The sequence below is a fragment of the Tiliqua scincoides genome, chromosome 3 (genome assembly GCF_035046505.1).
Source record: "Tiliqua scincoides isolate rTilSci1 chromosome 3, rTilSci1.hap2, whole genome shotgun sequence".
In the NCBI taxonomy this organism is placed as follows: Eukaryota; Metazoa; Chordata; class Lepidosauria; order Squamata; family Scincidae; genus Tiliqua; species Tiliqua scincoides.
The window spans coordinates 235,687,684-235,710,388 of NC_089823.1; the positions used below are offsets into that span (position 1 = coordinate 235,687,684).

A 22,705-nucleotide genomic window follows, 5' to 3' on the forward strand; every position below is an offset into this window, starting at 1 on the left:
GTATCACGCTCTGAATTGTGGTTCTGGGACAGCGTCTAGTGTGGCTGAAAAGGCCAATTCGGGAGTGACAATCCCTTCCACACTGGGAGCAAGTGCAGTCTGTCCCTGGTCTGACTCCATGGCTATGCGCCTTCCTACTTTGCCTCTTTGCCTCGGTCTGTTGGCCAAGTGTCGCTTCACTGGGAAAACAGTGCTGGGAAAACTGGGAAAGGCCATGCTGCACAGCCTGCCTCCAAGCAGGCCGCTCAGAGGCCAGGGTTTCCCACCTGTTGAGGTCCACTCCTAAGGCCTTCAGATCCCTCCTGCAGATGTCTTTGTATCGCAGCTGTGGTCTACCTGTAGGGCACTTTCCCTGCATGAGTTCTCCATAGAGGAGATCCTTTGGGATCCAGCCATCATCCACTCTCATGACATGACCGAGCCAACGCAGGCGTCTCTGTTTCAGCAGTGCATACATGCTAGGGATTCCAGCTTTTTCCAGGACTGTGTTGTTTGGAACTTTGTCCTGCCAGGTGATGCCGAGGATGCGTCGGAGGCAGCGCATGTGCAAAGCGTTCAGTTTCCTCTCCTGTTGTGAGCGAAGAGTCCATGACTCGCTGCAGTATAGAAGTGTACTCAGGACGCAAGCTCTGTAGACCTGGATCTTGGTATGTTCTGTCAGCTTCTTGTTGGACCAGACTCTCTTTGTGAGTCTGGAAAACGTGGTAGCTGCTTTACCGATGCGTTTGTTTAGCTCACTATTGAGAGAAAGAGTGTCGGAGATCATTGAGCCAAGGTACACAAAGTCATGGACAACCTCCAGTTCATGCGCAGAGATTGTAATGCAGGGAAGTGAGCCCACATCCTGTGTTTTCTTCGTACGTAGGGCTAATACTGTTAAGCCATTGAGACCCAATCCTATCCAACTTTCCAGCACTGATGCAACTGTGTTAGTGGGGTGTGTGCTGCATCCTGGGGCAGTGGGGGCTGTCACATAGGCATCCTCAAGGCTGAATTGCTGGAAAGTTGGAAAGGGTTGGGCCTCAATGGAACAAGATTGGTGATCTGGATCGATGTATTGAAAGCACAGAGATAGCATCCTGGTAATATCTATGATGCTTTGATAGAGATCTTTGATGACATGAACCTTTTAGGTTCACCATTCACCCCCCAGTGGTCCACCAAAGCATCCTTCGGGCACTGAGACTCAGCATCAACTGGCGATGGCCTTCCACCAGTGCTGGGTGTCTCCAGCTGGTGGGAAAGTGCTTTACAGCACTTTTATGACAACCACCAACAGAAGTGGAGCCAGAGCACCGGCGTGTGCCCGTTAGGATCAGGACCTGAGATTGCAAATGAGCCAGACATACAACCAAACTATGAGACAGAACAAATTAGGAAAAGGAGAACAACCAGTTTGAGTGTGTAGCCCCAGAAGAGGCACTGCAAAGTCCAAGCTTGAAATTCAAAAAGGTTTCTACTATGCTGTCTATGCTATTAAGCTCTCTGTTGAAGAGAGATTCTATCAGCTCCAATACAATTCCCCATTTGGCTTCCTATTCTATATATACAGCAGCAACAAAAAATCTCCTGAAGATGTACTTCAGGCTTGCTAGAATTTGGAAAAATTGCTGATGCACAATGGAGAGAAAGATACTGATGCTGAGGATCCAAGCTGTGAACCTGCAGCAATGAAGACTTCCAGAGTCGATGCCGCCACGAGGAGAACTTTCCATACTACGTAAAAGTCCTGGATAATGTGCCGAGTGTTTCTGCTGCTGAGAGTCCTTCTCATGCTTCCAGTGTCAGTGGCAAGAGGTGAACGCAGTTCCTCAAAGCTCAAACTTGGCTTCTGTATCAGCGGAACATGCCAAAGCCTCAGCACTTGACCTGAAGGAATCAGGAATGTTTTGTGCAGCTGGGCCAAAAGCAGCCACAGCAGTGCAACGGCAGCCCATCGATGCTCCCCAGCACCAGCGAGTCTGTGTGGCGGGTGGGTGGTCGGGTGGGAGGGAAGCAGGGGGTGGGTAGAACTGGGCAGGGAGGGGGAGGAATGAGGAGGAGAACGGGGGAGGGCTGGATCAAGACTGGGAGTGGAGCAGTATCTGTGGCAGTGGCACCACCGCTATGCTATCCCCTTCACGGCTTTGATCCCCAGGCCCAGGTCCTCTTGGACTTGCACCAGCTATACAGCTGATGCAGGTCTGAGTCGATCCAACTGGACTGTGAGATCTTACCCCGGGCGAGGGAGCAAATATTCCCTTACCGTGAGGAGGTCTTCGCTGCTCAAAACACCCCTGCAAGATGCAGTGAGCCCCCCATTGAGAGTTAGTAGGATAGGGCTACAAGACGGAGTTCCTTTTCACATCAGTTCTGCATATGTGGGTTCTTGTTCCACCCCCACAAGTAAACTAATGCACATAAGCGGCAGGCCACGTTATTAATTAATTTAATATTAATGCATGCAAGGTGTTAATTTCATTGGGCACAAGTATATGAAAATGAGATAAGCTGCCATTTACCAACGATTGTAAGAGGATGAGCTCTGATGACACTCCCAGCGCAATTATTGCTCACGCACAGCAGTGGAGTCAGGGCCAGGCAGGCCGCGCCCTGGTCAAGTGTCCGTGTGCTGATCAGTCTGCAGTTACTGTTCCTTTTCAGGGTAAAGGAATTTCTCCACACCTTTGGAAGTGGCTGTGATTAAGCAGTTACTAAAGACATCCACACTGGATGCACTGACTGGGCACATTTCAAACTAGAGTTTAAATTCACCTTTTGCCTTTGAAATCGGGAAGACTTCGCAAAGGTAGCAGAAGGTCAACTGCAGGTAGCCTTTGATTATGCAGATTACTTTTAACCTCATCATTCCCATTCCTGGGCTGGTTTGGGAACTGAAGCTGCCTTGCTGGGTTGGGAGAAGGACAGAGGAGTCTGACTTGCTAATTCTCCTGGAATTCTGTAACCGTTGCTACCAACTCTGCTGAATGGGGACCCTTCACTCAACTAGAGAACCCTGTTTCTGTGTAAGATGTCACTGGTTAGGGTGGCTGGGATGCGGATCTTCACCCCTCCCTTTGCCACCAGCACCTCCACAGCAGCAACTTGGCTGAGATGTGGATTGGAGCAAGGAGATTCCCTGGTGCAGAGAGTCTAGTCCCGGTAAAACAATAGCCACATGGCATCCTCCTTGCCAGTGGAGAAGTCCACACACTGACCTTGCCTGTGGGAAGATCCAGGGCCTGACCTATTTCCTGATTTCCTTATTTTTATTATTTTATTTATTTATTTATTTATTACAGTTACAGGTGAGGAAATTAGGTTAAACATGGGGATATTTCCTGATTTCCTGCCTCTGATCAGCAGTAAGATCTGAAGCCAGGAACTGTCATGAAATTGGCAGAACAATGTGAATGTGGTTGTGTTCATTACAGTCCTGAACAAAGCTTATCTGTCCATTGCTGATTGTCCCTCCAGCATCCACTGGAGGTGAATGGGGAAAATGCAACCATGTGAATGGTTTTCTGGGCAGGAACCATTGTCTAGGCCAGGTGTAGGCAACCTATGGCCCAGGAGCTTGAGGTGGTCCACATCTGACGCATTGTGTTCCGGGTTTTTTAATGTCTGTAATCTGACATAGAACTGGCGCTACTTTTCAGAGGCTGTTCTCCTAACATAACTTTTCACTGGTCACAGAGACCATGAAAGAGAAAACCAGGGTGCTTTGAGTGATCATGGGTGCAGTCACACTCCCACTTCTGTGTTGCAAGTGTTTTGTGCAGGGGCCCTTCCATCATGGGTGCAGTAACCGTGAAGTTCCTGGGAAGGCACCCTCCCCTCTGTCCTTTTGCAGCACAGACAGACATATATTTAATTATTTTCTCACAGTATTTGCAAAGCCAGGTAATATGGTGGTTCTGGTTGGAGACCCGGAAGATCCGGGTTCAAATCCCTACTCAGCCATGAAGCTTCCTGGGTGACCTTGGGCCAGTCACTCTCTCTCAGCCTCATCTACCTGACAGGGGTAAGAGGGAAGGAACCATGTACAGAAGCATGAGGTGCTTGGAGAAAGGGAGGTATAAAAATAAGGAAGAAAGAATGACTAGTAGGTTCAACCTGTACTCTAGTAGCCCAGACCTATTTAGGACTTGGGAGTTAGCATGAAAAGGATTTAATTTCATCACAGGACAACAACCAGATAGGGGACGTAATCCTCTTTGTCAAGAACTCCTGGTGCTGCCTGTCCTTGTCGGCATTGTTGGCACACTCCTCCTCCTCTCTTGCCCCATCCTGACCCTGCTCTGATTTGGTCAGAATGCAGCATCTGCCAGGTCAGTAATGCTACAGCTACCCTCCTGGGTGCCCACCATTGTGTGCTGGCCTCAGCACACTCCTCTTTCAGTCCCTGCCTAGATCACCACACCCACCACCTGGGGTGTTGCCCTGCCTACAGCATAGGGGTGACGCACTGGCCTCCCGCACCGGGTGATGCGAACCCCAGTGATGCCACTGCAGTAGCCCAGTCCTATCAAGGACTTGGGAGTTGCCGTGAAAAGAATTCTATTTCATCACAGGACAACAACCAGATATGGGACGTAATCCTCTTTGTCAAGAACTCCTGGTGCTGCCACTGGTCACCACTAGTGACCAAAATCACATTTTGTAAAAATAATAACATCATGTTATGTATCAATCAATGTGTAATTTCATGCAGAATGCAATGAAAAAACTGCATTGAAATATCTTTATTCTATCAAAAGGTACAGCAAAAGAACCAGTGGGTGCGGGGCAATGGTAGATCACCACACCCAACACTTCTCCAATTCTTAGGATGTTCCTCTTCTCTTATTGGCTCCCTTCATTTACCCTGCCCTGTCTACTGACCCTACCTTGCCCTCCCAAAGATCAGAACAGTGCAGCCAATCACTCCCAGAGGCCCTTCACAGATTCAGCTCTTTGGTGATCAGCAGGCAAACAAATCAATCATTAGGCCAGTGGTATTCAAACTGAGGTGTCACAACGCCCCAGCCTGTGGGTCCTGGCCTCTGCCCCCTTAAGGGGTGGGGGCAGCCAGGAGACAGGAGGAAGGCAGCGGCGCAATCCACAGGATCGCACCGCTCAGGGGGCCTGCAGGGGCTTGGGTGCACTTGCCCAAGCCTCCTGTAGCCTCCCAGGGGTGCGGGGAGCCCTGCACCACCTTCGGCAGGGCTCCCCAGGTCAGGAAAAGTGAAAGCGGAGTGATCGCGCCCCACTCCGCAAAACTGGAAGCAGAGCACGATTGCTCCGCTTTCCCTTCTGACGGGGCTGCAGGGACTGGGGTGCACCCTCCAGTCCCTGCAGCAGCCTTCCCTGTGTGAGGGCAGCTCTGTGCAAGCGCCTGCAGGGCTCCCCAGGTCAGGGAAAGGGAGAGTGGGGTGATTGTGCTCCGCTTCTGCTTTTGCGGAGGCTCCACTCACTGTCGCCCTGCACATGCCTGATCTTGTCTGATCTCGGAAGCTAAGCAGGGTCAGGCCTGGTTAGTACTTGGATGGGAGACCTCCTGGGAATACCTGGTGCTGTAGGCTTATACCATAGTCTTTTGAGACTGAAGGTTGCCAACCAAAGCCACTATCCCTTTCCCTGACCTCAGGCACCCTGCAGGCGCTCCCCATACACAGGGACGGCTGCTGCAGGGACTGGTGAGTGTGTCCCAGTCCCTGCAGCCCCCTGAGTGATGCGATCCTGGGGATTGCATCGCTGCCTTCCCCTGCTGCTTCCTCCCCCACCCCTGCAAAGACTTACTGCGGATTTGAAACTGCGGATTTTTAAGGAAGGAAGGAAGACTAGTAGGTTCAACCTGTACTCTAGTAGCCCAGACCTATTTAGGACTTGGGAGTTAGCATGAAAAGGATTTAATTTCATCACAGGACAACAACTAGGTAGGGGACATAATGCACTTTGTCAAGAACACCTGGTGCTGCCTGTCCTTGTCGGCATTGTTGGCACCCTCCTCCTCTCTTGCCCCACCCTGACCCTGCTCTGATTTGGCCAGAATGCAGCATCTGCCAGGTCAATAATGCTACAGCTACCCTCCTGGGTGCCCACCATTGTGTGCTGGCCTCAGCACACTCCTCTTTCAGTCCCTGCATTAAGTCGAAACTGTTTCAGTTTTGCAGTGACAAAATCACCTCATGGCTGCCAGAAAAGCGTTCCAAGTTCCGAACACGACAACTGAGAAGACCCTGTTCCTGTCCCCTGGTTGCCGCTTCCCACCTCAGCAGGCAGACAGGAAAAGGCATCTCAAGAACACCTCTGTAACCAGGCAGATTCACATGGGAGAAAATACACCTGACATGCGTATTAGAACTTGGCTTCCGGAAAAGTTGAACATTTTACAACATGCATGATGTGCGTCAGGGCAAACCTGAGAAGGCAACATCCCTATTTCCTGCCCAGGGATAGGGCCTTTGTCAAAGGTCAAACACACATGGAGCTTTCTCAAAAACATTTCATCCAGCACTTCAAAATGGGACTGCACTGTTCAGCAATCCTGCTGGAAGTGAACCAAACCCCAGTTCTGAATTTCATGGAAACAGAGAACCCAAGAGCTGTAGCAATGAGGAGAACAGAAGGAAAAGGGTCTAAGCTGGGCTGATCAAAGTAGAACTCCACAGCTAAGAGAATGAGATGCTGGTGGTGGCAGAAGGCACTACAAGCACCCTAAATTCGTCCACTCCTGGATTTGAATGGCCTCCAAAACAAAGAAGCCACTTTTTCAAATCTGTAATCACTCCAACACAAAGCAGTGAATCGCTAAAACCTCCGTATTCTTCTCCAGAAGAAGTGCTGGACATCGCTCAGTGGTAGATCACATGCTTTGCATGCAAAACTATGGCATCCAGGACTGACTATGGAAACAAGCAGTATCACAACGGCTTTAGCAATCCTTTGGATCAGGCCTCTCTGTGCCCCTTGGGTGGCTCTAGTTAAACAGGGAGAGATGCAGAGGTCAACGCAGGTTTTGACCAAACAGCCGTGTCACTTAGAAGCACTTGAGGGCAGCCTAGAAGCCCATCCAAACTTGTTCTCTGCACTGTTGCAGAGCCCCTGAGCCCCAGTTGTCTCACCTTCACTTGCTAATGATCTGTCAGTGACAAAAAACCGACATTGGCTCCCTTGTCCACAGATCTCCACCTTCCCCTTCAGTGCAAAGTACCAGATCCATGTTTGAATTTGCATTTTGATGTTTCTGTGAAGGGACACCGCTTCTTCTGGAAGGCTTATCAGAGTTCTTCATAAAGAGAGTGATCCCTTGAATAGACAAGGGGTGAACATTCTGCACTTGAATGTTCCCAAAGTGTGCTCTGCTCAGGTGCAGAATGCACATTTTTAGTTATTACCTTTATCTTGCACCTGTCTTCAACCATGGAACTCAGCATACATGGAATTCCCAGGTCCAATCCTGAGCAGACCTAGGTCAGCCTGGCTTCAGCAAAGCTGCCTCTCTCATGTGCACTCAGACCATATGGTGCCCATAGATGACCACTCACAGAACGTAAGTGGCAGGGAAACCACCTGTTCTTATGCTTTACCAGGACTCTCCCCTCTTTCTCTTACTCAACTGAGACATACCTTTGCCAAAGTATCAGCAGAAAACTTGAACCCAAACCACCACAGATTTCCAGTGAAGGGAAGTCTAGGAGGGCCCGGAGGGTACAGTCTGGATTCCCAGAGTTGTTTCAGGAAGTGCAGAATCAGCCACGGAATCGGAATGATCAACAATACCAATTCCCACCAGATTGCCATGGCTCTTCTCTCTCTCTCTCTCTCTCTCTCTCTCTGTCTTCCTGTATCTGCACAGCTGGGCAGGCTGAATGCTCTTTCTGAAGCAGCTTCTCGTTTCATCAGAGGTATTGCTACTACTCCCTGTTTTCTTTTACTGACTCCTTATATAGTTCACTACTTATAATAAAGTATACAATAGATCTTATCTGACATCATAATTGGCTAATCTAGGAATGTGTTTGTTCTAGTATGTATTATACTTGTGTATGTCATCGTCATTGTTGGCAACCTTCAGTCTCGAAAGACTATGGTATCACGCTCTGAATTGTGGTTCTGGGACAGCGTCTAGTGTGGCTGAAAAGGCCGATTCGGGAGTGACAATCCCTTCCACACTGGGAGCAAGTGCAGTCTGTCCCTGGTCTGACTCCATGGCTATGCGCCTTCCTACTTTGCCTCTTTGCCTCGGTCTGTTGGCCAAGTGTCGCTTCACTGGGAAAACAGTGCTGGGAAAACTGGGAAAGGCCATGCTGCACAGCCTGCCTCCAAGCAGGCCGCTCAGAGGCCAGGGTTTCCCACCTGTTGAGGTCCACTCCTAAGGCCTTCAGATCCCTCCTGCAGATGTCTTTGTATCGCAGCTGTGGTCTACCTGTAGGGCACTTTCCCTGCATGAGTTCTCCATAGAGGAGATCCTTTGGGATCCAGCCATCATCCACTCTCATGACATGACCGAGCCAACGCAGGCGTCTCTGTTTCAGCAGTGCATACATGCTAGGGATTCCAGCTTTTTCCAGGACTGTGTTGTTTGGAACTTTGTCCTGCCAGGTGATGCCGAGGATGCGTCGGAGGCAGCGCATGTGCAAAGCGTTCAGTTTCCTCTCCTGTTGTGAGCGAAGAGTCCATGACTCGCTGCAGTATAGAAGTGTACTCAGGACGCAAGCTCTGTAGACCTGGATCTTGGTATGTTCTGTCAGCTTCTTGTTGGACCAGACTCTCTTTGTGAGTCTGGAAAACATGGTAGCTGCTTTACCGATGCGTTTGTTTAGCTCACTATTGAGAGAAAGAGTGTCGGAGATCATTGAGCCAAGGTACACAAAGTCATGGACAACCTCCAGTTCATGCGCAGAGATTGTAATGCAGGGAAGTGAGCCCACATCCTGTGTTTTCTTCGTACGTAGGGCTAATACTGTTAAGCCATTGAGACCCAATCCTATCCAACTTTCCAGCACTGATGCAACTGTGTTAGTGGGGTGTGTGCTGCATCCTGGGGCAGTGGGGGCTGTCACATAGGCATCCTCAAGGCTGAATTGCTGGAAAGTTGGAAAGGGTTGGGCCTCAATGGAACAAGATTGGTGATCTGGATCGATGTATTGAAAGCACAGAGATAGCATCCTGGTAATATCTATGATGCTTTGATAGAGATCTTTGATGACATGAACCTTTTAGGTTCACCATTCACCCCCCAGTGGTCCACCAAAGCATCCTTCGGGCACTGAGACTCAGCATCAACTGGCGATGGCCTTCCACCAGTGCTGGGTGTCTCCAGCTGGTGGGAAAGTGCTTTACAGCACTTTTATGACAACCACCAACAGAAGTGGAGCCAGAGCACCGGCGTGTGCCCGTTAGGATCAGGACCTGAGATTGCAAATGAGCCAGACATACAACCAAACTATGAGACAGAACAAATTAGGAAAAGGAGAACAACCAGTTTGAGTGTGTAGCCCCAGAAGAGGCACTGCAAAGTCCAAGCTTGAAATTCAAAAAGGTTTCTACTATGCTGTCTATGCTATTAAGCTCTCTGTTGAAGAGAGATTCTATCAGCTCCAATACAATTCCCCATTTGGCTTCCTATTCTATATATACAGCAGCAACAAAAAATCTCCTGAAGATGTACTTCAGGCTTGCTAGAATTTGGAAAAATTGCTGATGCACAATGGAGAGAAAGATACTGATGCTGAGGATCCAAGCTGTGAACCTGCAGCAATGAAGACTTCCAGAGTCGATGCCGCCACGAGGAGAACTTTCCATACTACGTAAAAGTCCTGGATAATGTGTCGAGTGTTTCTGCTGCTGAGAGTCCTTCTCATGCTTCCAGTGTCAGTGGCAAGAGGTGAACGCAGTTCCTCAAAGCTCAAACTTGGCTTCTGTATCAGCGGAACATGCCAAAGCCTCAGCACTTGACCTGAAGGAATCAGGAATATTTTGTGCAGCTGGGCCAAAAGCAGCCACAGCAGTGCAACGGCAGCCCATCGATGCTCCCCAGCACCAGCGAGTCTGTGTGGCGGGTGGGTGGTCGGGTGGGAGGGAAGCAGGGGGTGGGTAGAACTGGGCAGGGAGGGGGAGGAATGAGGAGGAGAACGGGGGAGGGCTGGATCAAGACTGGGAGTGGAGCAGTATCTGTGGCAGTGGCACCACCGCTATGCTATCCCCTTCACGGCTTTGATCCCCAGGCCCAGGTCCTCTTGGACTTGCACCAGCTATACAGCTGATGCAGGTCTGAGTCGATCCAACTGGACTGTGAGATCTTACCCCGGGCGAGGGAGCAAATATTCCCTTACCGTGAGGAGGTCTTCGCTGCTCAAAACACCCCTGCAAGATGCAGTGAGCCCCCCATTGAGAGTTAGTAGGATGGGGCTACAAGACGGAGTTCCTTTTCACATCAGTTCTGCATATGTGGGTTCTTGTTCCACCCCCACAAGTAAACTAATGCACATAAGCGGCAGGCCACGTTATTAATTAATTTAATATTAATGCATGCAAGGTGTTAATTTCATTGGGCACAAGTATATGAAAATGAGATAAGCTGCCATTTACCAACGATTGTAAGAGGATGAGCTCTGATGACACTCCCAGCGCAATTATTGCTCACGCACAGCAGTGGAGTCAGGGCCAGGCAGGCCGCGCCCTGGTCAAGTGTCCGTGTGCTGATCAGTCTGCAGTTACTGTTCCTTTTCAGGGTAAAGGAATTTCTCCACACCTTTGGAAGTGGCTGTGATTAAGCAGTTACTAAAGACATCCACACTGGATGCACTGACTGGGCACATTTCAAACTAGAGTTTAAATTCACCTTTTGCCTTTGAAATCGGGAAGACTTCGAAAAGGTAGCAGAAGGTCAACTGCAGGTAGCCTTTGATTATGCAGATTACTTTTAACCTCATCTTTCCCATTCCTGGGCTGGTTTGGGAACTGAAGCTGCCTTGCTGGGTTGGGAGAAGGACAGAGGAGTCTGACTTGCTAATTCTCCTGGAATTCTGCAACCGTTGCTACCAACTCTGCTGAATGGGGACCCTTCACTCAACTAGAGAACCCTGTTTCTGTGTAAGATGTCACTGGTTAGGGTGGCTGGGATGCGGATCTTCACCCCTCCCTTTGCCACCAGCACCTCCACAGCAGCAACTTGGCTGAGATGTGGATTGGAGCAAGGAGATTCCCTGGTGCAGAGAGTCTAGTCCCGGTAAAACAATAGCCACATGGCATCCTCCTTGCCAGTGGAGAAGTCCACACACTGACCTTGCCTGTGGGAAGATCCAGGGCCTGACCTATTTCCTGATTTCCTTATTTTTATTATTTTATTTATTTATTTATTTATTACAGTTACAGGTGAGGAAATTAGGTTAAACATGGGGATATTTCCTGATTTCCTGCCTCTGATCAGCAGTAAGATCTGAAGCCAGGAACTGTCATGAAATTGGCAGAACAATGTGAATGTGGCTGTGTTCATTACAGTCCTGAACAAAGCTTATCTGTCCATTGCTGATTGTCCCTCCAGCATCCACTGGAGGTGAATGGGGAAAATGCAACCATGTGAATGGTTTTCTGGGCAGGAACCATTGTCTAGGCCAGGTGTAGGCAACCTATGGCCCAGGAGCTTGAGGTGGTCCACATCTGACGCATTGTGTTCCGGGTTTTTTAATGTCTGTAATCTGACATAGAACTGGTGCTACTTTTCAGAGGCTGTTCTCCTAACATAACTTTTCACTGGTCACAGAGACCATGAAAGAGAAAACCAGGGTGCTTTGAGTGATCATGGGTGCAGTCACACTCCCACTTCTGTGTTGCAAGTGTTTTGTGCAGGGGCCCTTCCATCATGGGTGCAGTAACCGTGAAGTTCCTGGGAAGGCACCCTCCCCTCTGTCCTTTTGCAGCACAGACAGACATATATTTAATTATTTTCTCACAGTATTTGCAAAGCCAGGTAATATGGTGGTTCTGGTTGGAGACCCGGAAGATCCGGGTTCAAATCCCTACTCAGCCATGAAGCTTCCTGGGTGACCTTGGGCCAGTCACTCTCTCTCAGCCTCATCTACCTGACAGGGGTAAGAGGGAAGGAACCATGTACAGAAGCATGAGGTGCTTGGAGAAAGGGAGGTATAAAAATAAGGAAGAAAGAATGACTAGTAGGTTCAACCTGTACTCTAGTAGCCCAGACCTATTTAGGACTTGGGAGTTAGCATGAAAAGGATTTAATTTCATCACAGGACAACAACCAGATAGGGGACGTAATCCTCTTTGTCAAGAACTCCTGGTGCTGCCTGTCCTTGTCGGCATTGTTGGCACACTCCTCCTCCTCTCTTGCCCCATCCTGACCCTGCTCTGATTTGGTCAGAATGCAGCATCTGCCAGGTCAGTAATGCTACAGCTACCCTCCTGGGTGCCCACCATTGTGTGCTGGCCTCAGCACACTCCTCTTTCAGTCCCTGCCTAGATCACCACACCCACCACCTGGGGTGTTGCCCTGCCTACAGCATAGGGGTGACGCACTGGCCTCCCGCACCGGGTGATGCGAACCCCAGTGATGCCACTGCAGTAGCCCAGTCCTATCAAGGACTTGGGAGTTGCCGTGAAAAGAATTCTATTTCATCACAGGACAACAACCAGATATGGGACGTAATCCTCTTTGTCAAGAACTCCTGGTGCTGCCACTGGTCACCACTAGTGACCAAAATCACATTTTGTAAAAATAATAACATCATGTTATGTATCAATCAATGTGTAATTTCATGCAGAATGCAATGAAAAAACTGCATTGAAATATCTTTATTCTATCAAAAGGTACAGCAAAAGAACCAGTGGGTGCGGGGCAATGGTAGATCACCACACCCAACACTTCTCCAATTCTTAGGATGTTCCTCTTCTCTTATTGGCTCCCTTCATTTACCCTGCCCTGTCTACTGACCCTACCTTGCCCTCCCAAAGATCAGAACAGTGCAGCCAATCACTCCCAGAGGCCCTTCACAGATTCAGCTCTTTGGTGATCAGCAGGCAAACAAATCAATCATTAGGCCAGTGGTATTCAAACTGAGGTGTCACAACGCCCCAGCCTGTGGGTCCTGGCCTCTGCCCCCTTAAGGGGTGGGGGCAGCCAGGAGACAGGAGGAAGGCAGCGGCGCAATCCACAGGATCGCACCGCTCAGGGGGCCTGCAGGGGCTTGGGTGCACTTGCCCAAGCCTCCTGTAGCCTCCCAGGGGTGCGGGGAGCCCTGCACAATCTTCGGCAGGGCTCCCCAGGTCAGGAAAAGTGAAAGCGGAGTGATCGCGCCCCACTCCGCAAAACTGGAAGCAGAGCACGATTGCTCCGCTTTCCCTTCTGACGGGGCTGCAGGGACTGGGGTGCACCCTCCAGTCCCTGCAGCAGCCTTCCCTGTGTGAGGGCAGCTCTGTGCAAGCGCCTGCAGGGCTCCCCAGGTCAGGGAAAGGGAGAGTGGGGTGATTGTGCTCCGCTTCTGCTTTTGCGGAGGCTCCACTCACTGTCGCCCTGCACATGCCTGATCTTGTCTGATCTCGGAAGCTAAGCAGGGTCAGGCCTGGTTAGTACTTGGATGGGAGACCTCCTGGGAATACCTGGTGCTGTAGGCTTATACCATAGTCTTTTGAGACTGAAGGTTGCCAACCAAAGCCACTATCCCTTTCCCTGACCTCAGGCACCCTGCAGGCGCTCCCCATACACAGGGACGGCTGCTGCAGGGACTGGTGAGTGTGTCCCAGTCCCTGCAGCCCCCTGAGTGATGCGATCCTGGGGATTGCATCGCTGCCTTCCCCTGCTGCTTCCTCCCCCACCCCTGCAAAGACTTACTGCGGATTTGAAACTGCGGATTTTTAAGGAAGGAAGGAAGACTAGTAGGTTCAACCTGTACTCTAGTAGCCCAGACCTATTTAGGACTTGGGAGTTAGCATGAAAAGGATTTAATTTCATCACAGGACAACAACTAGGTAGGGGACATAATGCACTTTGTCAAGAACACCTGGTGCTGCCTGTCCTTGTCGGCATTGTTGGCACCCTCCTCCTCTCTTGCCCCACCCTGACCCTGCTCTGATTTGGCCAGAATGCAGCATCTGCCAGGTCAATAATGCTACAGCTACCCTCCTGGGTGCCCACCATTGTGTGCTGGCCTCAGCACACTCCTCTTTCAGTCCCTGCATTAAGTCGAAACTGTTTCAGTTTTGCAGTGACAAAATCACCTCATGGCTGCCAGAAAAGCGTTCCAAGTTCCGAACGCGACAACTGAGAAGACCCTGTTCCTGTCCCCTGGTTGCCGCTTCCCACCTCAGCAGGCAGACAGGAAAAGGCATCTCAAGAACACCTCTGTAACCAGGCAGATTCACATGGGAGAAAATACACCTGACATGCGTATTAGAACTTGGCTTCCGGAAAAGTTGAACATTTTACAACATGCATGATGTGCGTCAGGGCAAACCTGAGAAGGCAACATCCCTATTTCCTGCCCAGGGATAGGGCCTTTGTCAAAGGTCAAACACACATGGAGCTTTCTCAAAAACATTTCATCCAGCACTTCAAAATGGGACTGCACTGTTCAGCAATCCTGCTGGAAGTGAACCAAACCCCAGTTCTGAATTTCATGGAAACAGAGAACCCAAGAGCTGTAGCAATGAGGAGAACAGAAGGAAAAGGGTCTAAGCTGGGCTGATCAAAGTAGAACTCCACAGCTAAGAGAATGAGATGCTGGTGGTGGCAGAAGGCACTACAAGCACCCTAAATTCGTCCACTCCTGGATTTGAATGGCCTCCAAAACAAAGAAGCCACTTTTTCAAATCTGTAATCACTCCAACACAAAGCAGTGAATCGCTAAAACCTCCGTATTCTTCTCCAGAAGAAGTGCTGGACATCGCTCAGTGGTAGATCACATGCTTTGCATGCAAAACTATGGCATCCAGGACTGACTATGGAAACAAGCAGTATCACAACGGCTTTAGCAATCCTTTGGATCAGGCCTCTCTGTGCCCCTTGGGTGGCTCTAGTTAAACAGGGAGAGATGCAGAGGTCAACGCAGGTTTTGACCAAACAGCCGTGTCACTTAGAAGCACTTGAGGGCAGCCTAGAAGCCCATCCAAACTTGTTCTCTGCACTGTTGCAGAGCCCCTGAGCCCCAGTTGTCTCACCTTCACTTGCTAATGATCTGTCAGTGACAAAAAACCGACATTGGCTCCCTTGTCCACAGATCTCCACCTTCCCCTTCAGTGCAAAGTACCAGATCCATGTTTGAATTTGCATTTTGATGTTTCTGTGAAGGGACACCGCTTCTTCTGGAAGGCTTATCAGAGTTCTTCATAAAGAGAGTGATCCCTTGAATAGACAAGGGGTGAACATTCTGCACTTGAATGTTCCCAAAGTGTGCTCTGCTCAGGTGCAGAATGCACATTTTTAGTTATTACCTTTATCTTGCACCTGTCTTCAACCATGGAACTCAGCATACATGGAATTCCCAGGTCCAATCCTGAGCAGACCTAGGTCAGCCTGGCTTCAGCAAAGCTGCCTCTCTCATGTGCACTCAGACCATATGGTGCCCATAGATGACCACTCACAGAACGTAAGTGGCAGGGAAACCACCTGTTCTTATGCTTTACCAGGACTCTCCCCTCTTTCTCTTACTCAACTGAGACATAGCTTTGCCAAAGTATCAGCAGAAAACTTGAACCCAAACCACCACAGATTTCCAATGAAGGGAAGTCTAGGAGGGCCCGGAGGGTACAGTCTGGATTCCCAGAGTTGTTTCAGGAAGTGCAGAATCAGCCACGGAATCGGAATGATCAACAATACCAATTCCCACCAGATTGCCATGGCTCCTCTCTCTCTCTCTCTCTCTCTCTCTCTCTCTCTCTCTCTCTGTCTTCCTGTATCTGCACAGCTGGGCAGGCTGAATGCTCTTTCTGAAGCAGCTTCTCGTTTCATCAGAGGTATTGCTACTACTCCCTGTTTTCTTTTACTGACTCCTTATATAGTTCACTACTTATAATAAAGTATACAATAGATCTTATCTGACATCATAATTGGCTAATCTAGGAATGTGTTTGTTCTAGTATGTATTATACTTGTGTATGTCATCGTCATTGTTGGCAACCTTCAGTCTCGAAAGACTATGGTATCACGCTCTGAATTGTGGTTCTGGGACAGCGTCTAGTGTGGCTGAAAAGGCCGATTCGGGAGTGACAATCCCTTCCACACTGGGAGCAAGTGCAGTCTGTCCCTGGTCTGACTCCATGGCTATGCGCCTTCCTACTTTGCCTCTTTGCCTCGGTCTGTTGGCCAAGTGTCGCTTCACTGGGAAAACAGTGCTGGGAAAACTGGGAAAGGCCATGCTGCACAGCCTGCCTCCAAGCAGGCCGCTCAGAGGCCAGGGTTTCCCACCTGTTGAGGTCCACTCCTAAGGCCTTCAGATCCCTCCTGCAGATGTCTTTGTATCGCAGCTGTGGTCTACCTGTAGGGCACTTTCCCTGCATGAGTTCTCCATAGAGGAGATCCTTTGGGATCCAGCCATCATCCACTCTCATGACATGACCGAGCCAACGCAGGCGTCTCTGTTTCAGCAGTGCATACATGCTAGGGATTCCAGCTTTTTCCAGGACTGTGTTGTTTGGAACTTTGTCCTGCCAGGTGATGCCGAGGATGCGTCGGAGGCAGCGCATGTGCAAAGCGTTCAGTTTCCTCTCCTGTTGTGAGCGAAGAGTCCATGACTCGCTGCAGTATAGAAGTGTAGTCAGGACGCAAGCTCTGTAGACCTGGATCTTGGTATGTTCTGTCAGCTTCTTGTTGGACCAGACTCTCTTTGTGAGTCTGGAAAACGTGGTAGCTGCTTTACCGATGCGTTTGTTTAGCTCACTATTGAGAGAAAGAGTGTCGGAGATCATTGAGCCAAGGTACACAAAGTCATGGACAACCTCCAGTTCATGCGCAGAGATTGTAATGCAGGGAAGTGAGCCCACATCCTGTGTTTTCTTCGTACGTAGGGCTAATACTGTTAAGCCATTGAGACCCAATCCTATCCAACTTTCCAGCACTGATGCAACTGTGTTAGTGGGGTGTGTGCTGCATCCTGGGGCAGTGGGGGCTGTCACATAGGCATCCTCAAGGCTGAATTGCTGGAAAGTTGGAAAGGGTTGGGCCTCAATGGAACAAGATTGGTGATCTGGATCGATGTATTGAAAGCACAGAGATAGCATCCTGGTAATATCTATGATGCTTTGATAGAGATCTTTGATGACATGAACCTTTTAGGTTCACCATTCACCCCCCAGTGGTCCACCAAAGCATCCTTCGGACACTGAGACTCAGCATCAACTGGCGATGGCCTTCCACCAGTGCTGGGTGTCTCCAGCTGGTGGGAAAGTGCTTTACAGCACTTTTATGACAACCACCAACAGAAGTGGAGCCAGAGCACCGGCGTGTGCCCGTTAGGATCAGGACCTGAGATTGCAAATGAGCCAGACATACAACCAAACTATGAGACAGAACAAATTAGGAAAAGGAGAACAACCAGTTTGAGTGTGTAGCCCCAGAAGAGGCACTGCAAAGTCCAAGCTTGAAATTCAAAAAGGTTTCTACTATGCTGTCTATGCTATTAAGCTCTCTGTTGAAGAGAGATTCTATCAGCTCCAATACAATTCCCCATTTGGCTTCCTATTCTATATATACAGCAGCAACAAAAAATCTCCTGAAGATGTACTTCAGGCTTGCTAGAATTTGGAAAAATTGCTGATGCACAATGGAGAGAAAGATACTGATGCTGAGGATCCAAGCTGTGAACCTGCAGCAATGAAGACTTCCAGAGTCGATGCCGCCACGAGGAGAACTTTCCATACTACGTAAAAGTCCTGGATAATGTGTCGAGTGTTTCTGCTGCTGAGAGTCCTTCTCATGCTTCCAGTGTCAGTGGCAAGAGGTGAACGCAGTTCCTCAAAGCTCAAACTTGGCTTCTGTATCAGCGGAACATGCCAAAGCCTCAGCACTTGACCTGAAGGAATCAGGAATATTTTGTGCAGCTGGGCCAAAAGCAGCCACAGCAGTGCAACGGCAGCCCATCGATGCTCCCCAGCACCAGCGAGTCTCTGTGGCGGGTGGGTGGTCGGGTGGGAGGGAAGCAGGGGGTGGGTAGAACTGGGCAGGGAGGGGGAGGAATGAGGAGGAGAACGGGGGAGGGCTGGATCAAGACTGGGAGTGGAGCAGTATCTGTGGCAGTGGCACCACCGCTATGCTATCCCCTTCACGGCTTTGATCCCCAGGCCCAGGTCCTCTTGGACTTGCACCAGCTATACAGCTGATGCAGGTCTGAGTCGATCCAACTGGACTGTGAGATCTTACCCCGGGCGAGGGAGCAAATATTCCCTTACCGTGAGGAGGTCTTCGCTGCTCAAAACACCCCTGCAAGATGCAGTGAGCCCCCCATTGAGAGTTAGTAGGATGGGGCTACAAGACGGAGTTCCTTTTCACATCAGTTCTGCATATGTGGGTTCTTGTTCCACCCCCACAAGTAAACTAATGCACATAAGCGGCAGGCCACGTTATTAATTAATTTAATATTAATGCATGCAAGGTGTTAATTTCATTGGGCACAAGTATATGAAAATGAGATAAGCTGCCATTTACCAACGATTGTAAGAGGATGAGCTCTGATGACACTCCCAGCGCAATTATTGCTCACGCACAGCAGTGGAGTCAGGGCCAGGCAGGCCGCGCCCTGGTCAAGTGTCCGTGTGCTGATCAGTCTGCAGTTACTGTTCCTTTTCAGGGTAAAGGAATTTCTCCACACCTTTGGAAGTGGCTGTGATTAAGCAGTTACTAAAGACATCCACACTGGATGCACTGACTGGGCACATTTCAAACTAGAGTTTAAATTCACCTTTTGCCTTTGAAATCGGGAAGACTTCGAAAAGGTAGCAGAAGGTCAACTGCAGGTAGCCTTTGATTATGCAGATTACTTTTAACCTCATCTTTCCCATTCCTGGGCTGGTTTGGGAACTGAAGCTGCCTTGCTGGGTTGGGAGAAGGACAGAGGAGTCTGACTTGCTAATTCTCCTGGAATTCTGCAACCGTTGCTACCAACTCTGCTGAATGGGGACCCTTCACTCAACTAGAGAACCCTGTTTCTGTGTAAGATGTCACTGGTTAGGGTGGCTGGGATGCGGATCTTCACCCCTCCCTTTGCCACCAGCACCTCCACAGCAGCAACTTGGCTGAGATGTGGATTGGAGCAAGGAGATTCCCTGGTGCAGAGAGTCTAGTCCCGGTAAAACAATAGCCACATGGCATCCTCCTTGCCAGTGGAGAAGTCCACACACTGACCTTGCCTGTGGGAAGATCCAGGGCCTGACCTATTTCCTGATTTCCTTATTTTTATTATTTTATTTATTTATTTATTTATTACAGTTACAGGTGAGGAAATTAGGTTAAACATGGGGATATTTCCTGATTTCCTGCCTCTGATCAGCAGTAAGATCTGAAGCCAGGAACTGTCATGAAATTGGCAGAACAATGTGAATGTGGCTGTGTTCATTACAGTCCTGAACAAAGCTTATCTGTCCATTGCTGATTGTCCCTCCAGCATCCACTGGAGGTGAATGGGGAAAATGCAACCATGTGAATGGTTTTCTGGGCAGGAACCATTGTCTAGGCCAGGTGTAGGCAACCTATGGCCCAGGAGCTTGAGGTGGTCCACATCTGACGCATTGTGTTCCGGGTTTTTTAATGTCTGTAATCTGACATAGAACTGGTGCTACTTTTCAGAGGCTGTTCTCCTAACATAACTTTTCACTGGTCACAGAGACCATGAAAGAGAAAACCAGGGTGCTTTGAGTGATCATGGGTGCAGTCACACTCCCACTTCTGTGTTGCAAGTGTTTTGTGCAGGGGCCCTTCCATCATGGGTGCAGTAACCGTGAAGTTCCTGGGAAGGCACCCTCCCCTCTGTCCTTTTGCAGCACAGACAGACATATATTTAATTATTTTCTCACAGTATTTGCAAAGCCAGGTAATATGGTGGTTCTGGTTGGAGACCCGTAAGATCCGGGTTCAAATCCCTACTCAGCCATGAAGCTTCCTGGGTAACCTTGGGCCAGTCACTCTCTCTCAGCCTCATCTACCTGACAGGGGTAAGAGGGAAGGAACCATGTACAGAAGCATGAGGTGCTTGGAGAAAGGGAGGTATAAAAATAAGGAAGAAAGAATGACTAGTAGGTTCAACCTGTACTCTAGTAGCCCAGACCTATTTAGGACTTGGGAGTTAGCATGAAAAGGATTTAATTTCATCACAGGACAACAACCAGATAGGGGACGTAATCCTCTTTGTCAAGAACTCCTGGTGCTGCCTGTCCTTGTCGGCATTGTTGGCACACTCCTCCTCCTCTCTTGCCCCATCCTGACCCTGCTCTGATTTGGTCAGAATGCAGCATCTGCCAGGTCAGTAATGCTACAGCTACCCTCCTGGGTGCCCACCATTGTGTGCTGGCCTCAGCACACTCCTCTTTCAGTCCCTGCCTAGATCACCACACCCACCACCTGGGGTGTTGCCCTGCCTACAGCATAGGGGTGACGCACTGGCCTCCCGCACCGGGTGATGCGAACCCCAGTGATGCCACTGCAGTAGCCCAGTCCTATCAAGGACTTGGGAGTTGCCGTGAAAAGAATTCTATTTCATCACAGGACAACAACCAGATATGGGACGTAATCCTCTTTGTCAAGAACTCCTGGTGCTGCCACTGGTCACCACTAGTGACCAAAATCACATTTTGTAAAAATAATAACATCATGTTATGTATCAATCAATGTGTAATTTCATGCAGAATGCAATGAAAAAACTGCATTGAAATATCTTTATTCTATCAAAAGGTACAGCAAAAGAACCAGTGGGTGCGGGGCAATGGTAGATCACCACACCCAACACTTCTCCAATTCTTAGGATGTTCCTCTTCTCTTATTGGCTCCCTTCATTTACCCTGCCCTGTCTACTGACCCTACCTTGCCCTCCCAAAGATCAGAACAGTGCAGCCAATCACTCCCAGAGGCCCTTCACAGATTCAGCTCTTTGGTGATCAGCAGGCAAACAAATCAATCATTAGGCCAGTGGTATTCAAACTGAGGTGTCACAACGCCCCAGCCTGTGGGTCCTGGCCTCTGCCCCCTTAAGGGGTGGGGGCAGCCAGGAGACAGGAGGAAGGCAGCGGCGCAATCCACAGGATCGCACCGCTCAGGGGGCCTGCAGGGGCTTGGGTGCACTTGCCCAAGCCTCCTGTAGCCTCCCAGGGGTGCAGGGAGCCCTGCACAATCTTCGGCAGGGCTCCCCAGGTCAGGAAAAGTGAAAGCGGAGTGATCGCGCCCCACTCCGCAAAACTGGAAGCAGAGCACGATTGCTCCGCTTTCCCTTCTGACGGGGCTGCAGGGACTGGGGTGCACCCTCCAGTCCCTGCAGCAGCCTTCCCTGTGTGAGGGCAGCTCTGTGCAAGCGCCTGCAGGGCTCCCCAGGTCAGGGAAAGGGAGAGTGGGGTGATTGTGCTCCGCTTCTGCTTTTGCGGAGGCTCCACTCACTGTCGCCCTGCACATGCCTGATCTTGTCTGATCTCGGAAGCTAAGCAGGGTCAGGCCTGGTTAGTACTTGGATGGGAGACCTCCTGGGAATACCTGGTGCTGTAGGCTTATACCATAGTCTTTTGAGACTGAAGGTTGCCAACCAAAGCCACTATCCCTTTCCCTGACCTCAGGCACCCTGCAGGCGCTCCCCATACACAGGGACGGCTGCTGCAGGGACTGGTGAGTGTGTCCCAGTCCCTGCAGCCCCCTGAGTGATGCGATCCTGGGGATTGCATCGCTGCCTTCCCCTGCTGCTTCCTCCCCCACCCCTGCAAAGACTTACTGCGGATTTGAAACTGCGGATTTTTAAGGAAGGAAGGAAGACTAGTAGGTTCAACCTGTACTCTAGTAGCCCAGACCTATTTAGGACTTGGGAGTTAGCATGAAAAGGATTTAATTTCATCACAGGACAACAACTAGGTAGGGGACATAATGCACTTTGTCAAGAACACCTGGTGCTGCCTGTCCTTGTCGGCATTGTTGGCACCCTCCTCCTCTCTTGCCCCACCCTGACCCTGCTCTGATTTGGCCAGAATGCAGCATCTGCCAGGTCAATAATGCTACAGCTACCCTCCTGGGTGCCCACCATTGTGTGCTGGCCTCAGCACACTCCTCTTTCAGTCCCTGCATTAAGTCGAAACTGTTTCAGTTTTGCAGTGACAAAATCACCTCATGGCTGCCAGAAAAGCGTTCCAAGTTCCGAACGCGACAACTGAGAAGACCCTGTTCCTGTCCCCTGGTTGCCGCTTCCCACCTCAGCAGGCAGACAGGAAAAGGCATCTCAAGAACACCTCTGTAACCAGGCAGATTCACATGGGAGAAAATACACCTGACATGCGTATTAGAACTTGGCTTCCGGAAAAGTTGAACATTTTACAACATGCATGATGTGCGTCAGGGCAAACCTGAGAAGGCAACATCCCTATTTCCTGCCCAGGGATAGGGCCTTTGTCAAAGGTCAAACACACATGGAGCTTTCTCAAAAACATTTCATCCAGCACTTCAAAATGGGACTGCACTGTTCAGCAATCCTGCTGGAAGTGAACCAAACCCCAGTTCTGAATTTCATGGAAACAGAGAACCCAAGAGCTGTAGCAATGAGGAGAACAG

At 49.8% G+C, this 22,705-nt stretch overlaps 1 protein-coding gene and 3 pseudogenes across 1 annotated transcript in view; 3 read left to right on the forward strand and 1 right to left on the reverse strand.

The window, feature by feature from the left end:
* Positions 1-22,705, reverse strand: part of LOC136645974 (cytochrome P450 2J2-like) — a 249,571-nt gene that overhangs the window by 145,452 nt on the left and 81,414 nt on the right. The gene's annotated exons all lie outside the window — the stretch shown is intronic.
* LOC136646482 (5S ribosomal RNA) lies at positions 5,424-5,543 on the forward strand (annotated as a pseudogene).
* Positions 13,477-13,596, forward strand: LOC136646483 (5S ribosomal RNA; annotated as a pseudogene).
* On the forward strand, positions 21,542-21,661 carry LOC136646484 (5S ribosomal RNA; annotated as a pseudogene).